This window comes from Zea mays, chromosome 10 (assembly GCF_902167145.1).
Source record: "Zea mays cultivar B73 chromosome 10, Zm-B73-REFERENCE-NAM-5.0, whole genome shotgun sequence".
In the NCBI taxonomy this organism is placed as follows: domain Eukaryota; kingdom Viridiplantae; phylum Streptophyta; class Magnoliopsida; order Poales; family Poaceae; genus Zea; species Zea mays.
This window is the reverse complement of record NC_050105.1, coordinates 130,249,343-130,271,095: the sequence shown is the minus strand read 5'-3', so window position 1 is coordinate 130,271,095 and position 21,753 is coordinate 130,249,343.

Sequence of the window (21,753 nt, the reverse complement as noted above, 5' to 3'; positions counted from 1 at the left end):
TTGGGGACTTGTTCTCAAATGCTATGAGTCAAGAACAAGGCAACATAGAAAATATCAATCGATAAAGTCCTTCGTCCTTCGAAGCATTATTCCCCTTAGGATATAATGGTTTTCGGACGAAGGTTATGAAGGGCGTACCTTCATAAATTCGCTATATAGTGACGAAGGATGAATCGTAAGTAATATAAAGGACAACATAAACAATTATATATTACTATCATGTATAAACAGAAATAACGTTGAATTACAAATGTACCTTCAACTTGAAGGAGATGAAAGTACAAGGGTGACGCAAAAAGCGAATGTCAAATCAGCGTGAACAGTACGGGGGTACTGTTCACCTATTTATAGGCACGGGACACAACCCATACAAAATTACATTCATGCCCTTTACATTTGATAATAATTCTATAATAATCTATCGAGGTCTGAATAGCCTTTTCATCTTTAAGTCGGTTTCACTTTTTGCTGCCACGCTGAAGCTTTCCTGCTCACACCTTCGGCGCTGTATCAACCTTCGTATTATTCTGGTCTGCTATGATGCTGACTTGAGTCCGAAGATACCTGTTCACACATTATACTCCAGAAATACTGTTAAATCCTGTTTTTGAGGACCTTCGGAAGCCGAAGGCCCCCAACAGTAGCCCCTCGCAATATTAATTTGTTTAAAATAATAAATTTAGATTGCGATATGGACGAAGGCTTTACGCCGAAGGTCTGAAAAAACACCTTCCCTTTGCTAGAATAGCAACATTCACTGACAAGCGGGGTCTTTCAATTTCCAACGCACTGGGCGTATAAATACGGTCATACCGCAAACTCATTTGGCACGCTCTCTGGCTATCTGCTCCCGCTCACTCAATTTTTAGCTCTTGTGCACTAAGATTTGCTGAGTTCTTAGTTTTGAAGCTTCGGCTTTGAAAACAGTTTTTTAGTGTCTCCGAAGATGTCTGAAGATAAGAAGGCTGCTACGGAGATGAAACTGAGTCTCGATGAAGAGAAAAATCTGGGGTTTCTTATAGCAATGTCGAAGACCAACACAGAAAAAATCACCAAGGAGATTCTAGAAGGTTTGTCTGAGGATACTGGTGACAGCGACAGTTATGATGTGGACAGCGGTGGTGAAGACTACGAAGATCGTCCCTGGCGACCAAGCCATTCAGTTTATGGTAAATCAACTATCAAAGAGAATCATCTTGTCAACATGAGAGGAAGGTATTTCCGGGATTTGTCCGTTGTGAGGGCCGATGAAGGGGAGAAGACTTGTCCACACCCTGAAGAGAATGAAGTCGTAGTGTACCGAAGCTTTTTGAAAGCTGGGCTGCGATTTCCCTTGAGCAGCTTCGTCGTAGAGGTGCTGAAAATATTCGAAGTTTATCTTCACCAACTTACCCCCGAGGCAATCGTAAGGCTGAATATCTTCGTGTGGGCCGTGAGAAGCCAAGGTCTGAAGCCTGATGCCAAAAGTTTCTGCAATATACACGAACTATCATACGAAACAAAACCTTGGGGTAAGGAACAGTATCACAATAATTTTGGCTGCTACAATTTCGTTTCTCGGTCCGGGTCAAGCTGTCCCGTGCCAACCTTTCGGAAGAGATGGCCCGGCGACTGGATGACAGAATGGTTTTATGTGAAAAATGATCTGAAAGCACGAGAAGATATCAAAGGTATAATTATGCGCCCTATTTGGCAAAGCTTCGGCCTTCGGAGGCCGAAGGTCGAAATGAATGAAGCTGCCGAAGAATGCCAGAGAGCCTTCGGCGCTGTCTGTTCTTTTATTGGAACGAGAGATTTAGTACAAGAGCATATTGCCTTCAGGGTATGGCCACTCGCGGAGAAATGGGAAATGCCACAAGAAACCATAAAAGAGGCCGACGAAGGTGGACTTATCAGGCTGAAGTACACTTTTAAGTTCGGAGATAAATTCGTTGAGCCAGATGATGACTGGTTAAAAAGCATTGAAAATTTAAGTGATGAACTGCTTGGGGCTTATTCGAAGGCCGAAGATACTGCACTGTCAGCAGCCTTCGGAGGCCGAAAAAAGAAGAGGCTGAATCGGGTGTTTGATGCAATCGGGTTCGTTTACCCTGACTATCGTTATCCCATTCGAGGGCAGAAGAGAAAAAACACAATCTCTGCAAAAGAAGAAGCTGCAACTGCTCCTAGCGAGCTAGAACCGAAAAGAAAAAGGATAAAGGTCCTCACACATCGGCCGCGCTATATTGAACCAGCTTCGGTGCCCGAGTTCACCGGAGAAACTTCTTCGGCCACCGAGGCTGAAAAGCCAACCAAACCAACCTTGCTGCCAGAAGTTGCAGAAATGACCGAAGCGCCAACAAGGACAGAATTGAAAGAACCGAAGATTTTGCTACCAGAAACCAAAGAGATGGCCGAAGCGCCATCCACAGAAAAAATGGAAGAAGTGAAAAAACCAACTGAAGAAAAAACATCAGAAGTTTTGAGTCCTGCAGCAAATGTTGAGACAGTAAAAAATCAAAAAGTGCCAGCAGTGACTCCGAAAAGAAAGAGAATGGCAAATGTGCTAGATGTACTGGAAACAATTAAATCTTCAAGCACACCTCCGAAGAAGACTACTGCCATTCCCGAAGCAAAAACTGAAATTTCTGATACTAAAGCTCCAGAGCAAGAAACTGAAGCCGAAGCTGGGTCCTCAGAGCCCGCGAGGATAAAATCCTTGGAAACTGAGGAAGAAAAAATATCAGAGCCAACTTTTGTTGAAGAAATCGGTGTCATCGCCCCCGAAGCATCCTCCAAAGTCCACGATTATATTGTTCGTCATGCTTCGGGGAAAAAACTATCAGAAAAAGAAGAGCAAGAGGCCCAGCGCTACGCCCAAAAACTGAAGTATCCAAAGGGGGCGTTAATATTCAATGGCAGTGGAGAAGAAGACTTTTTGTATTGTCTCCCTGACAGTAAGGAGATTTCTGTCTGTCGGGAGATGAGCAAGAGCTTCGGGTTCCCAACATTAGAGGACGGGCTCTCAGTGCTGTCGAAGAACGATCTGGCCGACAGCCTGACATATAATAGCTTAAAGGTGCAACAAATGGGATCTTTGTATTCTTTGTTGGGACCAAAATTTTTCATTTACTTAAATCTATTGACGCACACATATTTCTCTTTACAGGGCCTGATACTTAGCAACGCCCTCAGGGCACAGAAAGATGCTGAAGACGAAGGGTGTGCTATAGCCCTGAGCAACCTTCGTTCCGAAGTAATTGAACTGAGGAACGAAGGTCTCGAAAAAGATAAAATATTACACTCATTGATAAATAAAATAAAGGAAGACGAAGCTGCTTTTAAAGGTCAAGCTGAAGCTCAGAAGCGCGAAATTGAAGATCTTCGGAAACAACTGGCCAGAGCCAAGGAAGAACGCATACTTGAAGAAACAAAGCGAGAACTCAGCGACCAATGGGCAGATCACCTAGAAGGAACTGTTGAAGAGCTTCGTTCGTCCAAGAAGAGATGTTATAACAAATCTATAGAGTGTGTTAAGAAGTTAAAAGCTAGCTTCGCCAGAGTCGGCGCATTCTCAAGCGAAGAGAACTTCACAAGAGGCAATCCCGAAGGTCCCATCGAATGGATCGACCACGAAGCTGAGGCCTTCGAGGAAATTTTAAACAGCCGTGGAGATATATGTGCTTTCTCGGGTGCCAGAGGAATTGCCACCATTTTAGAGAAAAAGGGCTGCGAACATGTAAAAATTTTAGCGCAATCCGAAGCTGCTTTGTCCTTCGAAGATGCAAGAGATCCTTCGGCCGAAGCTAGCATGATTGGTGGGAAATTTTTCACCGATATCTGGGATAATGGTGGCCGAGAAATGGCCGGAGAAATTATTCGAAAAAGTGAAAAGGGCATTCACGACGCTAGAGAAGTGGCTGAGGCTGCTGAAAAAAGCGCAGAGCCCGAAGGGCAAATAGGTATCAACTGATGGTTTTATTGTGTTGTAATTTTCAATTTTAAACTTCGTTCGCAATTTGTAATAGCAATGTAGCTGTATCCTGTCCTCCTTCAGATCCTACTAAAGCGTCTTCGGGAGCTCCCCCGAAAGGAGACGACGAAATTAAAAAGATGGCTGAAGCTATCATGGATGAAGTTGTCAATCGGCTCCTGAACGAGGCTGCAGAAGTTGTCTTGAGAGAAGATTAAGTATTATTGTAAAAACTTCTGAAATGTGATATATTGTAACATTTTGTAATCCTGAATGTAATATACCTGTTTTTATTGTTCAATTCTTTACGATGCATGAAATTTTACACGTACCGCTTTTGAGTCTTTGACGAAAAAACACCTTCCCTTCTTTTCATGCTTCGTGAAGAAGAATTTTTCTTTATCCCAACAATATCCAGTGTTCTGCTGAATAATATCCAGGCTTCGTGAAGATATTTTCCGAAGCTATACTTCCGAAGATCAATATTGTATCTCCTTGTGACATTATGATTTTTCCCTTTTTTCAAAACATTCTTCTGTAGATCGATATTGTGTCCACCTCTTGTGCCATATGCAACATGATGTATGATGCTTATGCTATGCGAAATGATGCGATGATGTTATGTTATGTGAGGTGATGTTTATTCCGAAGATACACACGCATCCCTGCAATAAAACACAATCTTTTATAAGCCTCCCTTAGGAGCTTCTTCGCCTTTTACTTCAGCGGAATCAGCGTTTATTTTTCGCTGTAAGCCTCCCTTAGGAGCTTCTTCGCCTTTTACTTTCAGCGGTATTCGCGTTGACTTTTCGCGCTTCGCCTTTTACTTAGGCGGTATTAGCGTTGACTTTTCGCTGTATGCTCTGCATTCCCTTTGGAACGACTTTGGAGCAGAAAACTTACACTGCGCTCGCTTTGGAACGGCTTTTTGTGACTTCGGCAAACTTACTCTGTGTTCCTTAGAACGACTTTTTGTTGTTTCGAAGAATTTTCGATAATTCGAAGGTCCTCTTTGTTATCACAAATCTTTAAACTTCAATAACTTAAGCCTGTGAAGAAAATATATTTTCCTTGTGGCAAACAACGAAACTGTTTACATGAAATCTAAACAATGTCCTTTATTACACAGAAAATAAGACTGAATAAGAAAGACTGCTATTAAGGTAGGATATTTGTCAATAGATGTGCTTTGACTCTGGCACAGTGCTGTTGACTGTACGAGCTTCGGACTGCTCTCTGAAGTCCCTTTGGTGTGGAGCATACTGGCTCCCTTCTGGCTGCTGGCCTTGTTGCAGCGGAGGTGGAGGCGGAGGCTGTTGCCAGGAAGCTTGAGGTTGACTCGCCGAAGCAATAGAAACTGCAGGGTGGTTGCCCACATATTCTGGGATGTAGGGCGAATGATACGAAGCAGTATGCATGACCTGCTTCGGCTGAGCTTGTTGTGCTGCGGCTTCGGCTATTTCCTTTTGCTTCTGGATGGTAACATGGCACATCCTGGTGGTATGGCCTTTGTTCTCACCGCAAAACAAGCAAAAAATTCTTCTTGGTTGATCTCCAAATCTTCCGCCGAAGCCCCTGGCGCCTCTGCCTCTTGGAGCTGGTGGTCGGAAGGAGCCTTGCTGTTGCCCCGAAGCCTGTGAGGAACACTGTGGCCTTTGCTGTTGGCTCCCTCGATCATCATTTTGGGTAGAGTTATGAATTGATCTAACGTGCCTCGGATAGAACCTTCCTCCGAAGCCCCTGGTCATTTCAGAAAACCTGAAAGCCTCTTCCCTTCTTTGGCGAAAATCATTATCGGCCGAATGTACTCGTCCATCTTCTGGAGCAGCTTCTCCAAAGTTTGAGGAGGCTTCCTAGCGAAGTACTGAGCTGACGGTCCTGGCCGAAGTCCCTTGATCATGGCCTCAATGACAATTTCATTGGGCACCGTTGGTGCCTGTGCCCTCAAACGCAAGAACCTCCGGACATACGCCTGAAGGTATTCTTCGTGATCCTGGGTGCACTGGAATAGAGCTTGAGCAGTGACCGGCTTCGTCTGAAACCCTTGGAAGCTAGTTAACAATAAGTCCTTCAGCTTCTGCCATGAAGTGATCGTTCCTGGTCGAAGGGAGGAATACCAGGTTTGAGCAACACTCCTGACAGCCATAACAAAAGATTTGGCCATGACTGCAGCATTGCCACCATACGAAGATACTGTTGCTTCGTAGCTCATCAAAAACTGCTTCGGGTCTGAGTGGCCATCGAATACAGGAAGCTGAGGCGGCTTGTAAGACGAAGGCCAAGGTGTAGCCTGCAGCTCAGCGGACAAAGGAGAAACATCATCGAAAACAAAATTCCCATGGTGGAAATTATCATACCAGTCATCTTCGTTGAGGAAACCCTCCTGATGAAGGTCTTGGTGCTGAGGCCTTCGGTGATGCTCATTCTGAGCAAGATGACGAACTTCTTCAGAGGCTTCGTCTATCTGCCTTTGCAGTTCAGCTAACCTGGCCATCTTTTCTTTCTTCCTCTGCACCTGTTGATGAAGCATTTCCATGTCTCTGATTTCTTGATCTATCTCGTCCTCTGGTGGTGTCGGGCTGACAGCCTTCCTTTTCTAGCTTCGGGCCTCCCGAAGAGAGACAGTCTCCTGATTATGGTCCAGCGGTTGAAGAGCTGCAGTGCCAGTTGCTGAAGCTTTCTTCGGCGCCATAACGAAGGTTTGTGATCGCCGAAGGTGTTCAGAAAACTCAGAGTGTGGAAGTGAGTTCACCGGAGGTGGGCGCCAATGTTGGGGACTTGTTCTCAAATGCTATGAGTCAAGAACAAGGCAACATAGAAAATATCAATCGATAAAGTCCTTCGTCCTTCGAAGCATTATTCCCCTTAGGATATAATGGTTTTCGGACGAAGGTTATGAAGGGCGTACCTTCATAAATTCGCTATATAGTGACGAAGGATGAATCGTAAGTAATATAAAGGACAACATAAACAATTATATATTACTATCATGTATAAACAGAAATAACGTTGAATTACAAATGTACCTTCAACTTGAAGGAGATGAAAGTACAAGCGTGACGCAAAAAGCGAATGTCAAATCAGCGTGAACAGTACGGGGGTACTGTTCACCTATTTATAGGCACGGGACACAACCCATACAAAATTACATTCATGCCCTTTACATTTGATAATAATTCTATAATAATCTATCGAGGTCTGAATAGCCTTTTCATCTTTAAGTCGGTTTCACTTTTTGCTGCCACGCCGAAGCTTTCCTGCTCACACCTTCGGCGCTGTATCAACCTTCGTATTATTCTGGTCTGCTATGATGCTGACTTGAGTCCGAAGATACCTGTTCACACATTATACTCCAGGAATACTGTTAAATCCTGTTTTTGAGGACCTTCGAAAGCCGAAGGCCCCCAACAGTTTCTATTTTGATATTTGTGGAACAAAGCCCGACTCTCCTACCACACAAGGCAAGCCCCGGTGCATTTGCCACCTCCTTGCTGTTTAAATCTCTTTATCACTTGAATGATGCATTAGGTGATAGGAGTTGGGTGTTAAACCAATTGCTGCATTTCCTTCCTTGGAACTATTTACCATTCCTTGATTACCTGTTTTATTCAAAAGGTTTTTCTGATGCTTAGTCCTGCTTCAGAAAAAACAAATGTTTTGTTTTTAACAAAAAGGTGATGCTTCACAGTGGATGGGATGTTTTCAAAAATAAAACTTGATGGTGGATCCATCATGGGCATGATGGGTTCAACATCGGAAAATATGTACCTCTGCCAGGTACCAAACTTTCGGTTTGAAATGATAAAGCTGAGACCGGGTGGGTGACTTGCACGAGAAGAGAGTCTCAGTGTAGTGTCTCCGTCTGAGTCGATTAAGGACCGTCTCGATGTGGGCCTGCTGACCGAGGACCCTTTAACTGGTCACATGCCTCGTCATGGGTAAGCTTTGTCTCAGGCAGACTAATACCAGAAAGGCCAACATGCAATGGGAGTGGAGAGATGTCGAGAGTAGCGTGTACCCTCCGTGGCAAGAGGCTAGACGGTGGTATATCTGTGCTCTCGGTTGGCGTGAACCCAGTCTGGTCTTAAGAACCCCGGTGGCGAGTTGACATATGCAAGGGTTAAGTGCTACATATGTCGTGTGATTAGAGATCCTCAGCTGAGTATTAATCGATTCAGATCGCCGCTACTTCTCGGACATGAAGACTTGGTCACTGACTTACACGTAGCATTCCAGTGAACAAGAAGGGTTGATAAAAGGATGGCTAGTATAGGCCAAGTGCTTGAACTAGGGTAGAAAGAACTCTAGTGACAAGTAATGACTTAACTGACTACTAAAACTGGATTTTTAAGGATCCACTATTAGTAAGCATTTTTGCAAACAGAGTCTTGATTCTTGATTAAGCCTTACCTTGAATCCCTTAAGCCAGCATATCCTTGAGAGTCTTTTATTTTGATGGGTAAGACATGCGAAAGTACACTTCGTACTCAGGGTTTTCGAACCCATGTTGTTGTAGGTGATGAAACAACAGACTTCTGTTGTTTTTGCACTAAGGTGGTGCCCAAGGATGAGCCTCAACAATAACGTGGTTGCGGAAGGACGTGGTCCTTCCTTTTGAAAAACAATATACTTTTATGTGGGAGGGGTTTTTGTCTCCTAGGTTTGTAATAATAATAATAATACTTATGTACTCTTATATCCTGGTGATGTAATAATAATACTCTTTCTATATTTTAATGAATGTAAACTAAGTTATTGTAATTTGCTTCCGCTTATTTGTTCCTCCGATGTGTTGTAATATCTGCATGACAGGTGAAACGCTCTTGGGAAATGAAAAGGATACAGATACCAAACTTGTCAAGTGATTATGTGCATCTACAGGGTTGCCCAAGGTCCATTGGACAAGGACAACTGTAGGTGGGCCTAATGACTTGGGAGGTTCCGTCACACTTGCCTTAGTTCCCATCTCCAAAGATAATAGTATCCTAGGAATCCCTGTTCTTGACGTAGGAGGTGAACATTTTCTTCTCCCCCGTCATGTGGTTTGCATCCGTTGTCGATAATCTAGCTTGAGCCCCCGGATGCATAAACCTGCAAGAAATTTAAGCTTAGGTTTTAGGTACCCAACTCTTATTGGGTCCTACAAGGTTAGTCACAACAATTTTTGGAACCCAAATGCAAGTCTTGTTTCCCTTGCATTTAGATCCCAATTTTCTAGCAACCACTTTTGCATTTTTGTATGAGAGTACAAACGAAGCATTACATGCATGATAAACAGTAGTAGGACTATTGCATGTTTCCTAGGCGCCTAAGACACATCATGATTATGCCTAGGCCTATTTCTACCATAAGCATAAGTAGAGCTGGAAGGAACCATAACATGAGAATTATGATAAACAGGTAAAACAACATGATCATAACTCCTATCATGATGAGAAACTTTCTTAACATGAGTATAAAGATAAGCATGGTTCTTTTGATCATGTGAAGAACTACTAGCCATACCAACCTTCCCTTTCTCCTTGTTGAGACTGGAGGTCCTTTGGCTTGTTAAGTTCTTGGTTTCCTTTCGAAAACCAAGTCCATCCTTAATTGAGGGGTGTCTACCAACGATGTAGGCATCCCTAGCAAATTTTAGTTTATCATAACCATCTTTGCAAGTCTTAAGTTGAGCATTAAGACTTGCGACCTCATTGTTTAATTTAACAATAGTAGTAGCATGTTCATCAAGATCAATATCTTTACATCTATTACAAATAACCACATGCTCTACACATGCACTAGTTGCATTTACTCCCTCTAGTTTAGCATTTAATTCATCATTTAAATTCTTTAAGGTAGAGATAGATTCATGACTAGTAGACAGCTCAGAGGATAGCATTTCATTTCTCTTAATTTCTAGAGCAAGAGATTTTGAACGCTAATAAATTTATCATGCTCCTCATACAAAATATCTTCTTGCTTTTCTAATAATCTATCCTTTTCATTAAGAGCATCAATTAATTCATTTATTTTGTCTACTTTAGTTCTATCTAATCCCTTAAACAAATTAGTGTAGTCTACTTCATCATCAGATGACTCTTCATCACTAGAAGTATATTTGGGAGTTTTTCAAATACATACCTTCTTCTCCTTAGCCATAAGGCACGTATGACGTTCGTTGGGGAAGAGTGAAGACTTGTTGAAGGCCGAGCTAGGTAGTCCTTCATCTTCGGAGTCGGATGAGGAACATTCAGAGTCCCATTCCTTCCCGATGTGTGCCTCGCCCTTGGCCTTCCTGTAGTTCTTTTTCTTATCCCTCTTCCTGTGCTTTTCTTGTGCCTAGTCATTATCATTATCGGGACATTGAGCTATAAAATGACCAGTCTTACCGCACTTGAAGCAGGAGCGTTTTCCCCTTGTTTTGCTCTTGTTGGGGTATTCCTTGCTTCCTCTCAAGGCAGTTTTGAAGTGCTGGATGATGTGCGCCATTTCATCCTCGTTGAGCCTGTCAGCCTCCACTTGTGCTACCTTGCTAGGTCGCGCTTCCCTGCTGTTGGTTGCTTTGAGAGCAATGGGCGGTGGCTCGTAGACTGGTAGTGGACCGTTTAGTGCATCGTCCACGTATCGTGCTTCTTTCACCATCATACGCCCGCTTACGAATTTTCCAAGTATTTCCTCGGGCGTCATCTTAGTGTACCTAGGGTTCTCACGAATAAGATTTACAAGATGGGGGTCAATAACTATAAATGACCTAAGCATGAGTCGAACGACGTCATGATCTGTCCATCTTGTACTCCCGTAGCTTCGGATTTTATTGACCAGGGTTTTGAGCCTGTTGTAGGTCTGTGTTGGCTCCTCTCCCTTGATCATCGCGAACCTCCCCAGCTCGCCTTCCACCGGTTCCATCTTGGTAATCATGGTGGCGTCATTACCCTCATGTGATATCTTGAGAGTATCCCAGATTTTCTTAGCGTTGTCCAGACCGCTCACTTTATTGTATTCATCCCTGCAAAAAGATGCTAACAAAACAGTAGTAGCTTGGGCATTTTTGTGTATTTGTTCATTAATGAATACAGGGTTATCAGTGCTATCAAAGTGCATTCCATTTTCTACAATCTCCTAGATACTAGGATGGAGGGAGAACAAATGACTACGCATTTTATGGCTCCAAAAAGAATAATCCTCTCCATCAAAGTGTGTAGGTTTTCCAAGTGGAATTGATAGTAAATGCGCATTTGAATTGTAAGGAATGCAAGAATAGTCAAAAGAGTAATTCTGATTAACCGTTTTGTTTTTCGACGAGGAGTCGTCATCATCCCTTGGTCAAGAAGGGGAGGTGTCGCTGTCATAGTAGATGATCTTCTTGATGCACCTCTTCTTCCCGTCCCTCTTCTTGTGACTCGAGCCTGAGTCAGTGGGCTTGTCGTATCTTGGCTCGTTGAAAAGGGACTCCTTCTCCTTATCATTGATCACCATCCCCTTGCCCTTAGGATCCATCTCTTCGGGCGGTTAGTCCCTAAGATGAAGAGTACGGCTCTCATACCAATTGAGAGCACCTAGAGGGGGGGAATAGGTGATCTTGCAAAATTCAATACTAATAACACAAGCTTGGTTTATAATATGTTAGTTAGATTAAACCAAGGGGTTATAAAGCGAGCTCTTGAGGTGGAATCAATCACACAGAAAAGCAACACAAGAGACACGATGTTTTATCCCGTGGTTCGGCCAAGTAACACTTGCCTACTTCCATGTTGTGGCGTCCCAATGGACGAGGGTTGCACTCAACCCCTTTCAAGTGATCCAATGATCAACTTGAATACCACGGTTTTTTCTTTTTAGAGTTCTATTCTCATTTGCGAGGAATATCCACAAGTTAGAGCCTCTCGCCCTTACAATGTTGATCACACGAGAAGCACAGAAGTAAGGGAGGGAAAGCAACACATGCAAGACTCTAATCGCAGCAAACACATGCACAAAAGCCAGGACGTGAGCACGAGATCATGGCGCAGGGAGTTTACAACTCGAACGGTGCTCAAATCTCTAACACTATGAACCGATTGCGTGATTGCGGAGTCTGGGAGTCTTAGGATGTTTAGTGAATGCTTGGTATCCTGCTCCATGCGCTTAGGGTCCCTTTTATAGCCCCAAGGCAGCTAGGAGCTGTTGTAGATCAAATTGGAAGGTATCTCGCCTGGTCTAATCCTATCACGTATCATCTGGGATAACTCACGGACCGTCCGGGGCGTGGACCGTCCGGCCTTCCCTAGTGTCACATATGGTGCTTAACACATGACCCTACCTTTTGGGAAAGCTAAGTGAACAAAAAGTACCTCGTACAAGCTATTATCTAGTCGATGTGAGAACATCGATTTTTAAGCATCTTGCCAAACACTGAGATGATATAACTTCAAAAAATGAGCATTCGATGTATTAGATAACTCATCACCCTACAAAGTGTGCATCATGTATGCATTACCAAAGATTACCTGTGTCATTCTATAAGGCCCTTCCTAGCTTTGTGACCATTTGCCAAACTTCTGGTCTCTGCTCATCAGTGGCAAGACTATCTTCCAAATGAGATCTCCAACTTGAAATGATTTAGCCTTTACCTTCTTGTTGTAGGTCGTGGCCACCATGATCTTTGTCTTTCTCGATCTCTTTTAGAACAACTAGCCTCTTGTCGGTCACCTCGTCCAGCCTCTTGTCGGTCACCTCGTCCATATTATAAATCATCAGATCATGATAGTCACCGACAGTTAGATCATTTTGCCTGGAGGACCTAATTGCATTTAGGCTTATATCCACGGGCACAACAACTTCCTGTCTATAAACAAGCTCAAAAGGAGAAATCTTAGTAGCACTATCATGACCTGCCTTCTTGATTTGACCTTGTAGTGGGGATAAAAAAATGAATTTGACCGATCTAAAACTTATCCAACTAGTGAACTTGTTTTTGCGGTTGTTGTTCATACTAGCCTTGTTATGGTGTGTGTAAGGAAAATGGACCCGACCCATTTGTTTAATGATTTTGGTGTTTGATGATCAACATAACCTATGGACTAATGTGTTTTCTAGTGTTCATGTTTATAGTTCACAGGATGCAAGAAGATTGGACTGAGGCTCTAAGGATGCAACACCTCAAAAGAAGACATAAAAGAAGTGTAGAAGTCCAAGACTCAAGAACAAAAGAAGCCCAAGAAAATAGTGAAGAAATCCATGTAGAAGGCAGACAACCAGCGCTCTGGTGGCGCACCGGACAGTCCGGTGGGTACCAGACAGTCTGAGTAGAGAGGCCCACAACCAGGGACTCTCGGGAGCTGTAGCACCAGACTGTCCGATGTGTACTATACAGTCTGCCAACGATTGGATCCAACGGTCGACTGCTACAGACCTCAATGATCAGTTGGCGTGGTCAGGGCACCAGACATGTCCAGTGTGCACGGGACTGTTCGGTGCGCCCGACGACAGAGTAGTCATCTTTCTATCCAACGGCTATAATTGAGGGGGAGGCTATTTATACCCCTCCAACTGGCCATTTGAAGGTGTGGGACCCAAGCAACATACCAACACATGTTATAGACATTTCCATGTGCTCAAACACCCAAGTGCTTAATAGAATCACTCGATGATTAGCGTAGGTGCTTCGTGAAGTGCTTAGGCTAGTTAGACTGCTTAACTACATGCTCTAGGTGTATCCTAGTTAGTTGAGTGAGGTTAGATAAACCACACAACCACTTGACTCTTGCGCGAGCCGTTGTAATTGTACCTAGTGAGGCGAGAGTCTTGCGATACCGTGATAACCGAGTTTGTATCACACACCACTGTGTACCAGAGGGAACAAGGCCCATGGCGTTTCCGTCGGAAGCTCGATAGTGGAGACGGCGGGGAGCGTCCGAGAGGAGTCGGAAGCGGGGCACCACTTGCAAGAGGTGTTTGGCCCTCGCGTGAGCTACCCTTTGTGTAGGGTCACCAACGAGTATTAGTCGGAACCTTGCGTGGTTCCGCATAACTCGGTAAAAATATCAACATCATCCACAAGAGTTTGCATCTCTACCCTTGCTCTTTACCTTCCACATTTATATTAAGTATTTAAGTTTCCATCTCCCTTTCTAGTTAGATTACTTAGGATTGAAACTTAGACTTTGCGGTAGAGATATCAACATATAGACTAAATCTAGTTTGCACATTTTAGATTATTTATTTGCATAGGTTTTACTCTAGGGATTTAATTGTGGCCTAGTTTAGAGAGATAATTTTTAGAAGTCATAATTCACCCCCCTCTTAGGCGTCACTGTTTCCTACAAGTGGTATCAGAGCCTGGTTTGGTTCATTTGAAACGTTTTAGCTTCATCACTAATCGAGCTGACGCTTTTTAGATGAAGGGGATGGATACCCATAGGCCACCAGACTTTGACGACACTAACTTTCCTTATTATATTGCTAGAATGGATTGTTACCTAGAAGTCATTGATATAGGTGTACGGAGAGTCACTGGTGACGGGATGAAACCACCTAAGAATCCCAAAAAGGTCACCACGGTTGAGGAAAAATAAATTCATTTGAATGCTAGAGCCAAAAATTACTTGTATGAATATCTTAGCATGGAAATTTTCAATCAAGTATTTACATTAAAAACTGCTAATGAGATTTGGCTAAAATTGCATGAGCTCCATGATGACACAACCAATGTCTGTGAGCAAAAATATTGCCTAGTATTAAATGATTACAATTCTTTTGCTATGAAAGACAATGAGCTTGTTAGAGACATGTATTCTTGTTTGAATCTATTAGTATTAATAAGCTAGATGGTGCGGACATTGTGAGGAATATTATCTCCTCGCGGGAGTGAACAAGCCTGGAGAAGAAGAAACCATGGTTTGTAGACTATGCAATAAGGAAGGCCACAAGTCTTACCAATGCAAGGCGAAGACCGGGGATAAGCAAAAGCTCAAGCAAAAGCCAATAAGCAAAATCTCCAACACCTACATCAACAAGGTGGACAAAATGGCTGCTACACCATATTTGATCAAGAAGAAAAAGAACGGAAAGGTGATAACAATCAAGGCCAACAAAGGAAAGGGGGCCAAATGCATATGGGTGTCAAAGGAGATTATCTCAACTGAAAAGCACCAAGAAGGTTTGGATCCCAAGAGGGAAGTGAGAAGCTCAAAGGACTTCAGGGAATTTGGAGACTTGGCAAAATTGGGAAGTATATCATGGGACGTATCATATTGGATCAAGTCTATTGCCAAGTGGGTTAGTGAATACTTTGGACTCAAATTCCCCACCCATGACTAAGGTAACTAGATTTATTGCATTTCCTGTTTTTAGATATGCATATCTATTTTCTTATATCTAGTTTTTACCTTACATATCTAGTTCTACATGTGATATTTACTTTTGATTATAACTGCATGCATAATAGGTCAATCATATGGTAGGAATGCTCATTTTCAATTCATATTCTTGAGCAAACCTACATGATTTAAAACTTATCCAACTGGCGGACTTGTTTTTGCGGTCATTGTTCATACTAGCCTAATGTTATGGTGTGTGTAAGGAAAATGGATCTCATCCCATTTGTCTAAATGATTTTGGTGTTTGATAGTCAACATAACCTGTGGACAAATGTGTTTGCTAGTGTTTATGTTTATAGTTCACAGGATGCAAAGAGGATTGGACTGAGGCTCTGAGGATGCAACACCTCAAAAGAAGACCTAAAAGATGTGTAGAAGTCCAATACTCAAGAACAAAAGAAGCCCAAGAAAATAGCGAAAAATCCAAGAAGAGAGCAGTCAGCCCGCGCTCTGGTGGCGCACCAGATAGTGAACAGTACATGCCTGATGGGTACCAGACAGTCTGAGCAGAGAGGCCTGCAACCAGGGACTCTCGGGCTTCGGGCATTGTAGCACCGAACCGTTCGGTGTGCATAGGATAGTTCGCCAGCAATCGACTGACGTGGCTAGGGCACGATACATGTCCGGTATGCATCGGACTGTCCGGTGCGCCTGACGATAGAATAATTAGCTTTCTGTCCAACGACTATAATTAAGGGGGGGCTATTTATACCCCTCCAACCGGCCATTTGAAGGTGTGGGAGTCGAAGCAACATACCGACACATGTTATAGACATTTCCAAGTGCTCAAACACCCAAGTGCTTAGGTTAGTTAGACCGCTTATGCGCTTGCTCTAGGTGAATCCTAGTTAGTTGAGTGAGTTTAGATAAACCACACAACCCCTCGGCTCTTGTGCAAGTCATTGCAATTGTACCGAGTGGGGTGAGAGTCTTGCGAGACCGTGACAACCGAGTTTGTGTCACGACCGCCACCATGTACTGGAGGGAGCCAGGCATGCGGCGTTTTGGCCGGAAGCTCGATAGTGGAGATGGCAGGGAGCGTCTGAAAGGAGCCAGAAGAGGAGCACCACTTGCACGTGGAGAAGGCCCGCAGCTCTCTACGAAGTTACTCGACTGAGGTGCTTGGCCCTCATGTGGGCTACCCTTTGCGTAGGGGCACCAACGAGGATTAGTCAGAACCTTGCATGGTTTCGAATACCTCGTGTCGGGGACCATAATTAGGGGTACCCTCAAGGCTCCTAATTCTCAGCTGGTAACCCCCATCAGCACAAAGCTGCAAAGGCCTGATGGTTGCGATTAAGTCAGGGATCGGTCCATTCGAGGGACTCGATCACGCCTCGCCCGAGCCTAGCCTCGGGCAAGGGCAGCCGACCCCGGAGGATCTCCGTCTCGCCCGAGGCCCCCCTCCAGCGACGAACATACTTCCGGCTTGCCCGAGGCCCTGTCTTCGCCAAGAAGCAACCCTGACCAAATCGCCGCGCCGACCGACCAAATCGCAGGAGCATTTAATGCAAAGGTGGCCTGACACCTTTATCCTGACGCGCGCCCTTCAGTCAACAGAGCCGAAGTGACCGCAGTCACTTCGCCGCTCCACTGACCGACCTGACAGAAGGACAGCACCGCATGCGCCGCACCGACTGCAGTGCCACTTGACAGAGTGAGGCTGACAGGCAGTCAGGCCCGACCTCAGGCACCATAGGAAGCTCCGCTCCGCCCGACCCAGGGCTCGGACTCGGGCTAAGCCCCGGAAGACGGCGAACTCCGCTCCGCCCGACCCAGGGCTCGAACTTGGGCTAAGCCCCGGAAGACGGCGAACTCCGCTCCGCCCGACCCAGGGCTCGAACTTGGGCTCAGCCCTAGAAGACGACGAACTCCGCTCCGCCCGACCCAGGACTCGGACTTGGGCTAAGCCCTGGAAGACGGCGAACTCCGCTCCGCCCGACCCAGGGCTCGGACTTGGGCTCAGCCCCAGAAGACGACGAACTCCGCTCCGCCCGACCCAGGGCTCGGACTCGGGCTAAGCCCCTGAAGACGGCGAACTTCGCACCGCCCGACCCAGGGCTCGGACTTGGGCTCAGCCCCAGAAGACGACGAACTCCGCTCCGCCCGTCCCAGGGCTCGGACTTGGGCTAAGCCCCGGAAGACGGCGAACTCCGCTCCGCCCGACCTAGGGCTCGGACTTGGGCTCAGCCCTAGAAGACGACGAACACCGCTTCGCCCGACCCCAGGGCTCGGACTCAGCCCTGGCCTCAGCCGACGGTCTCCGCCTCGCCCGACCCAGGGGCTCGGACTCGACCACGGCCACGGAAGACAGACTCGACCTCGACCTCGGAGGAGCCTCCACATCGCCCAACCTAGGGCGCGGACCGACCACGTCGACAGGAGGCGCCATCATTACCCTACCCCAAGCTGGCTCAGGCTACGGGGAACAAGACCGGCGTCCCATCTGGCTCGCTCCACCAGATAGGCAATGATGGCGCCCCGCACGCTCCCTGGCGACGGCAGCTCTCCGCCCCCTTACGGAAGCAAGAGGACGTCAGCAAGGACTCGACGGCCCCGACAGCTGTCCTTCCGCCAGGCTCCAGCGCTCCTCCGACGGCCACGACACCACACGAACCGGGTGCCAAAACCTCTCCGGCTGCCACGATGGCATGTACTTAGGGCGCTAGCTCTCCTCCACTAGACACGTAGCACCTTGCTACACCCCCCATTGTACACCTGAATCCTCTCCTTACGCCTATAAAAGGAAGGACCAGGGCCCTCTTACAGAGGGTTGGCCGCGCGGGGACGAGGACGAGACAGGCGCTCGTGTAAGGCCGCTCGCTCCCTCACCCGCGTGGACGCTTGTAACCCCCTACTGCAAGCGCACCCGACCTGGGCGCGGGACGAACACGAAGGTCGCAGGATTTCCACCTCTCTCACGCCTGTCTCCGGCCACCTTTCTCCCCCCTTCGCGCTCGGCCTCGCGCCGACCCATCTGGGCTGGGGCACACGGCGACATTTCACTCGTCGGCCCAGGGACCCCCCGGTCTCGAAACGCCGACAGTTGGCGCGCCAGGTAGGGGCCTGCTGCGTGTTGACGAACAGCTTCCCGTCAAGCTCCAGATGGGCAGTCTCCAGCAACCTCTCTGGCCTGGGACGGTGCTCCGTTTTGGGAGTCTTGAGTTCATGTCCCTCGACGGCAGCTACGGCATGATACTCCTTCCCCCGCCATGCGACAGCGACAATGGCAGCCGACAGCCCGCCCGCCGGCGGCGGAATCGACGACGTCTTCCCCGCGTGGTGGAAGAACAACATTCGAGCTCACCCCGTCCTCTCCTCCGCCGACGGAGGAGGCGGGGCAACCAAGGCCAAGCAGGAGGCAGCGCCTCGTCGGCTGTCGAGCGAGTCGACGGTGCCAGCGCCCCAGCGGGGGGCGCGTCGGGCATCGACCTCGCGTTTGAGACGAAGACGAGCGCCGTCTCCTTGCAACACACCGATTCCGAGCAATCGGACGACGCCAGCACGCTTGCAAAAGGCTTGCTGGATGTCACCCTCGTACCTGAGACGACGGTGCAGTCAGTCCCCGACGTGACTTCATCACCGCCCGTTGACCAAGAGGTACCGACCGATTCCCATCTCATACCCCTTGGATTCAGCCTCGACCTACCAAGCGGCTTCGCTTCGACGGACGCTCTCGTAGAGGCGAGTCCAAACCCTCTGGGGTATCGTGCGCGGTCACCCTGGGACCTGCTGACGGACGTCTCGACCTACGGGCCCTCGAGGTCCGAGGAAGATGACGAGCCCGACTTCTGTTGGGATTTCTCTAGACTTGGCAACCCCAGTGCCATGAGGGACTTCATGACCGCATGCGACTACTGCCTTTCCGACTGTTCCGATGGAAGCCTCAGCCTCGGCGACGAGGACTGTGGCCCAAGCCGCGAATGTTTCCACGTCGATCTAGGGGGTCCCTCCGAAGGCAACCATCTCGGTATGCCGGAGGACGGTGATCTCCCTAGGCCGGTGCCTCGTGTCGACATCCTACGGGAGCTAGCTGTGGTCCCCGTTCAGGCGGGGGGCCATGACCCACAGCTCGAGCAAATCCGCGGGGTGCAGGCTAGGCTCGACGAGGGAGCAGGAGCGCTTGAGCCGATCCGCCGGGACGTTGGGCAGGACTGGGCGGGCCAACCTCCGGCCGGAGAAATGCGTCATCTACCCCAGGGCTTCCAGCACCGCATCACCGACGATGTCAGGATGAGGCCGCCACCCGCTTCCAGTGGGGTCGGCCAAAACCTGGCTGCAGCAGCAATGCTTCTTCGTGCGATGCTAGAGCCATCAACCACCAAGGGGCGGCGAATCCAGGGAGAACTCAAGAATCTCTTGGAGGGCGTCGCGGTTCGGCGGGCCGAAAGCTCCGCCTCCCGAAGGCAAGGGCACCCCTCGGAACATCGCGCCGCGACTTCCCGATTCATGCGGGAAGCCTCAGTCCACACCGGACGCACGCGCAACACAGCGCCTGCGGTCCCGGGACGCCTCGGCAACGAGCACCATCACCGCGACCACCGGGCCCACCTCGACGAGAGGGTGCGCCGAGGCTACCACCCCAGGCGTGGGGGACGCTACGACAGCGGGGAGGATCAGAGTCCCTCGCCCGAACCACCCGGTCCGCAGGCCTTCAGCCGGGCCATACGACGGGCGCCGTTCCCGACCCGGTTCCGACCCCCGACTACTATCACAAAGTACTCGGGGGAGACGAGACCGGAGCTGTGGCTCGCGGACTACCGGCTGGCCTGCCAATGGGTGGAACAGACGATGACAACCTCATCATCCGCAACCTCCCCCTGTTCCTCTCCGACACCGCTCGCGCCTGGTTGGAGCACCTACCTCCGGGGCAGATCTCCAACTGGGACGACCTGGTCCAAGCATTCGCCGGCAATTTCCAGGGTACATACGTGCGCCCTAGAAATTCCTGGGACCTTCGAAGCTGCCGACAGCAGTCGGGAGAGTCTCTCCGGGACTACATCCGGCGATTCTCGAAGCAGCGCACCGAGCTGCCCAACATCACCGATTCAGATGTCATCAGCGCGTTCCTCACCGGCACCACCTACCGTGACTTGGTGAGCAAGCTGGGTCGCAAGACCCCCACCAGGGTGAGCGAGCTGATGGACATCGCCACCAAGTTTGCCTTTGGCCAGGAGGCAGTCGAGGCTATCTTCCGGAAGGACAAGCAGCCCCAGGGCCGCCCACCGGAAGATGCCCCCGAGGCGTCAACTCAGTGCGGCGCCAAGAAGAAGGGCAAGAAGAAGTCGCAAGCGAAACGCGACGCCGGCGACGCGGACCTTGTCGCCGCCGCCGAGTACAAGAACCCTCGGAAACCCCCTGGAGGTGCCAACCTCTTCGACAAGATGCTCAAGGAGCCGTGCCCCTATCACCAGGGGCCCGTCAAGCACACCCTTGAGGAGTGCGCCATGCTTTGGCATCACTTCCACAGGAATGGGCCACCCGCGGAGGGTGGCAGGGCTCGCGACGACGACAAGAAGGAAGATCACCAGGCAGAAGAGTTCCCCGAGGTCCGCGACTGCTTCATGATCTACGGTGGGCAAGCGGCGAACGCCTCGGCTCGGCACCACAAGCAAGAGCGTCGGGAGGTCTGTTCGGTGAAGGTGGCGGCGCCAGTCTACCTTGACTAGTCCGACAAGCCCATCACCTTCGACCAAGCCGACCACCCCGACCACGTGCCGAGCCCGGGGAAATACCCGCTCGTTGTCGACCCCGTCATCGGCGACGTCAGGCTCACCAAGGTCCTCATGGACGGAGGCAGCAGCCTCAACATCATCTACGCCGAGACCCTCGGGCTCCTGCGTGTCGATCTGTCCTCGGTCCGGGTAGGCGCTGCGCCTTTCCATGGGATCATCCCCGGGAAGCGCGTCCAGCCCCTCGGACAACTCGACCTTCCTGTCTGCTTCGGAACGCCCTCCAACTTCCGAAGGGAGACCCTGACGTTCGAGGTGGTCGGGTTCTGAGGAACCTACCACGCGGTACTGGGAAGGCCATGCTATGCGAAGTTCATGGCCGTCCCCAACTATACTTACCTCAAGCTCAAGATGACGGGCCCCAACGGGGTCATCACCGTAGGCCCCACGTACAAACACGCGTTCGAATGCGACGTGGAGTGCGTGGAGTACGCCGAGGCCCTCGCCGAGTCCGAGGCCCTCATCGCCGACCTGGAGAGCCTCTCTAAGGAGGTGCAAGACGCGAAGCGTCATGCCGGCAACTTCGAGCCAGTGGAAACGGTTAAGTCCGTCCCCCTCGACCCCAGCAGCGACGCCTCCAAGCAAGTCCGGATCGGCTCTGAGCTCGAGCCCAAATAGGAAGCAGTGCTCGTCGACTTTCTCCGCGCGAACGCCGACGTCTTCGCATGGAATCCCTTGGACATGCCCGGTATACCGAGGGATGTCGCCGAGCACTCGCTGGACATCCGAG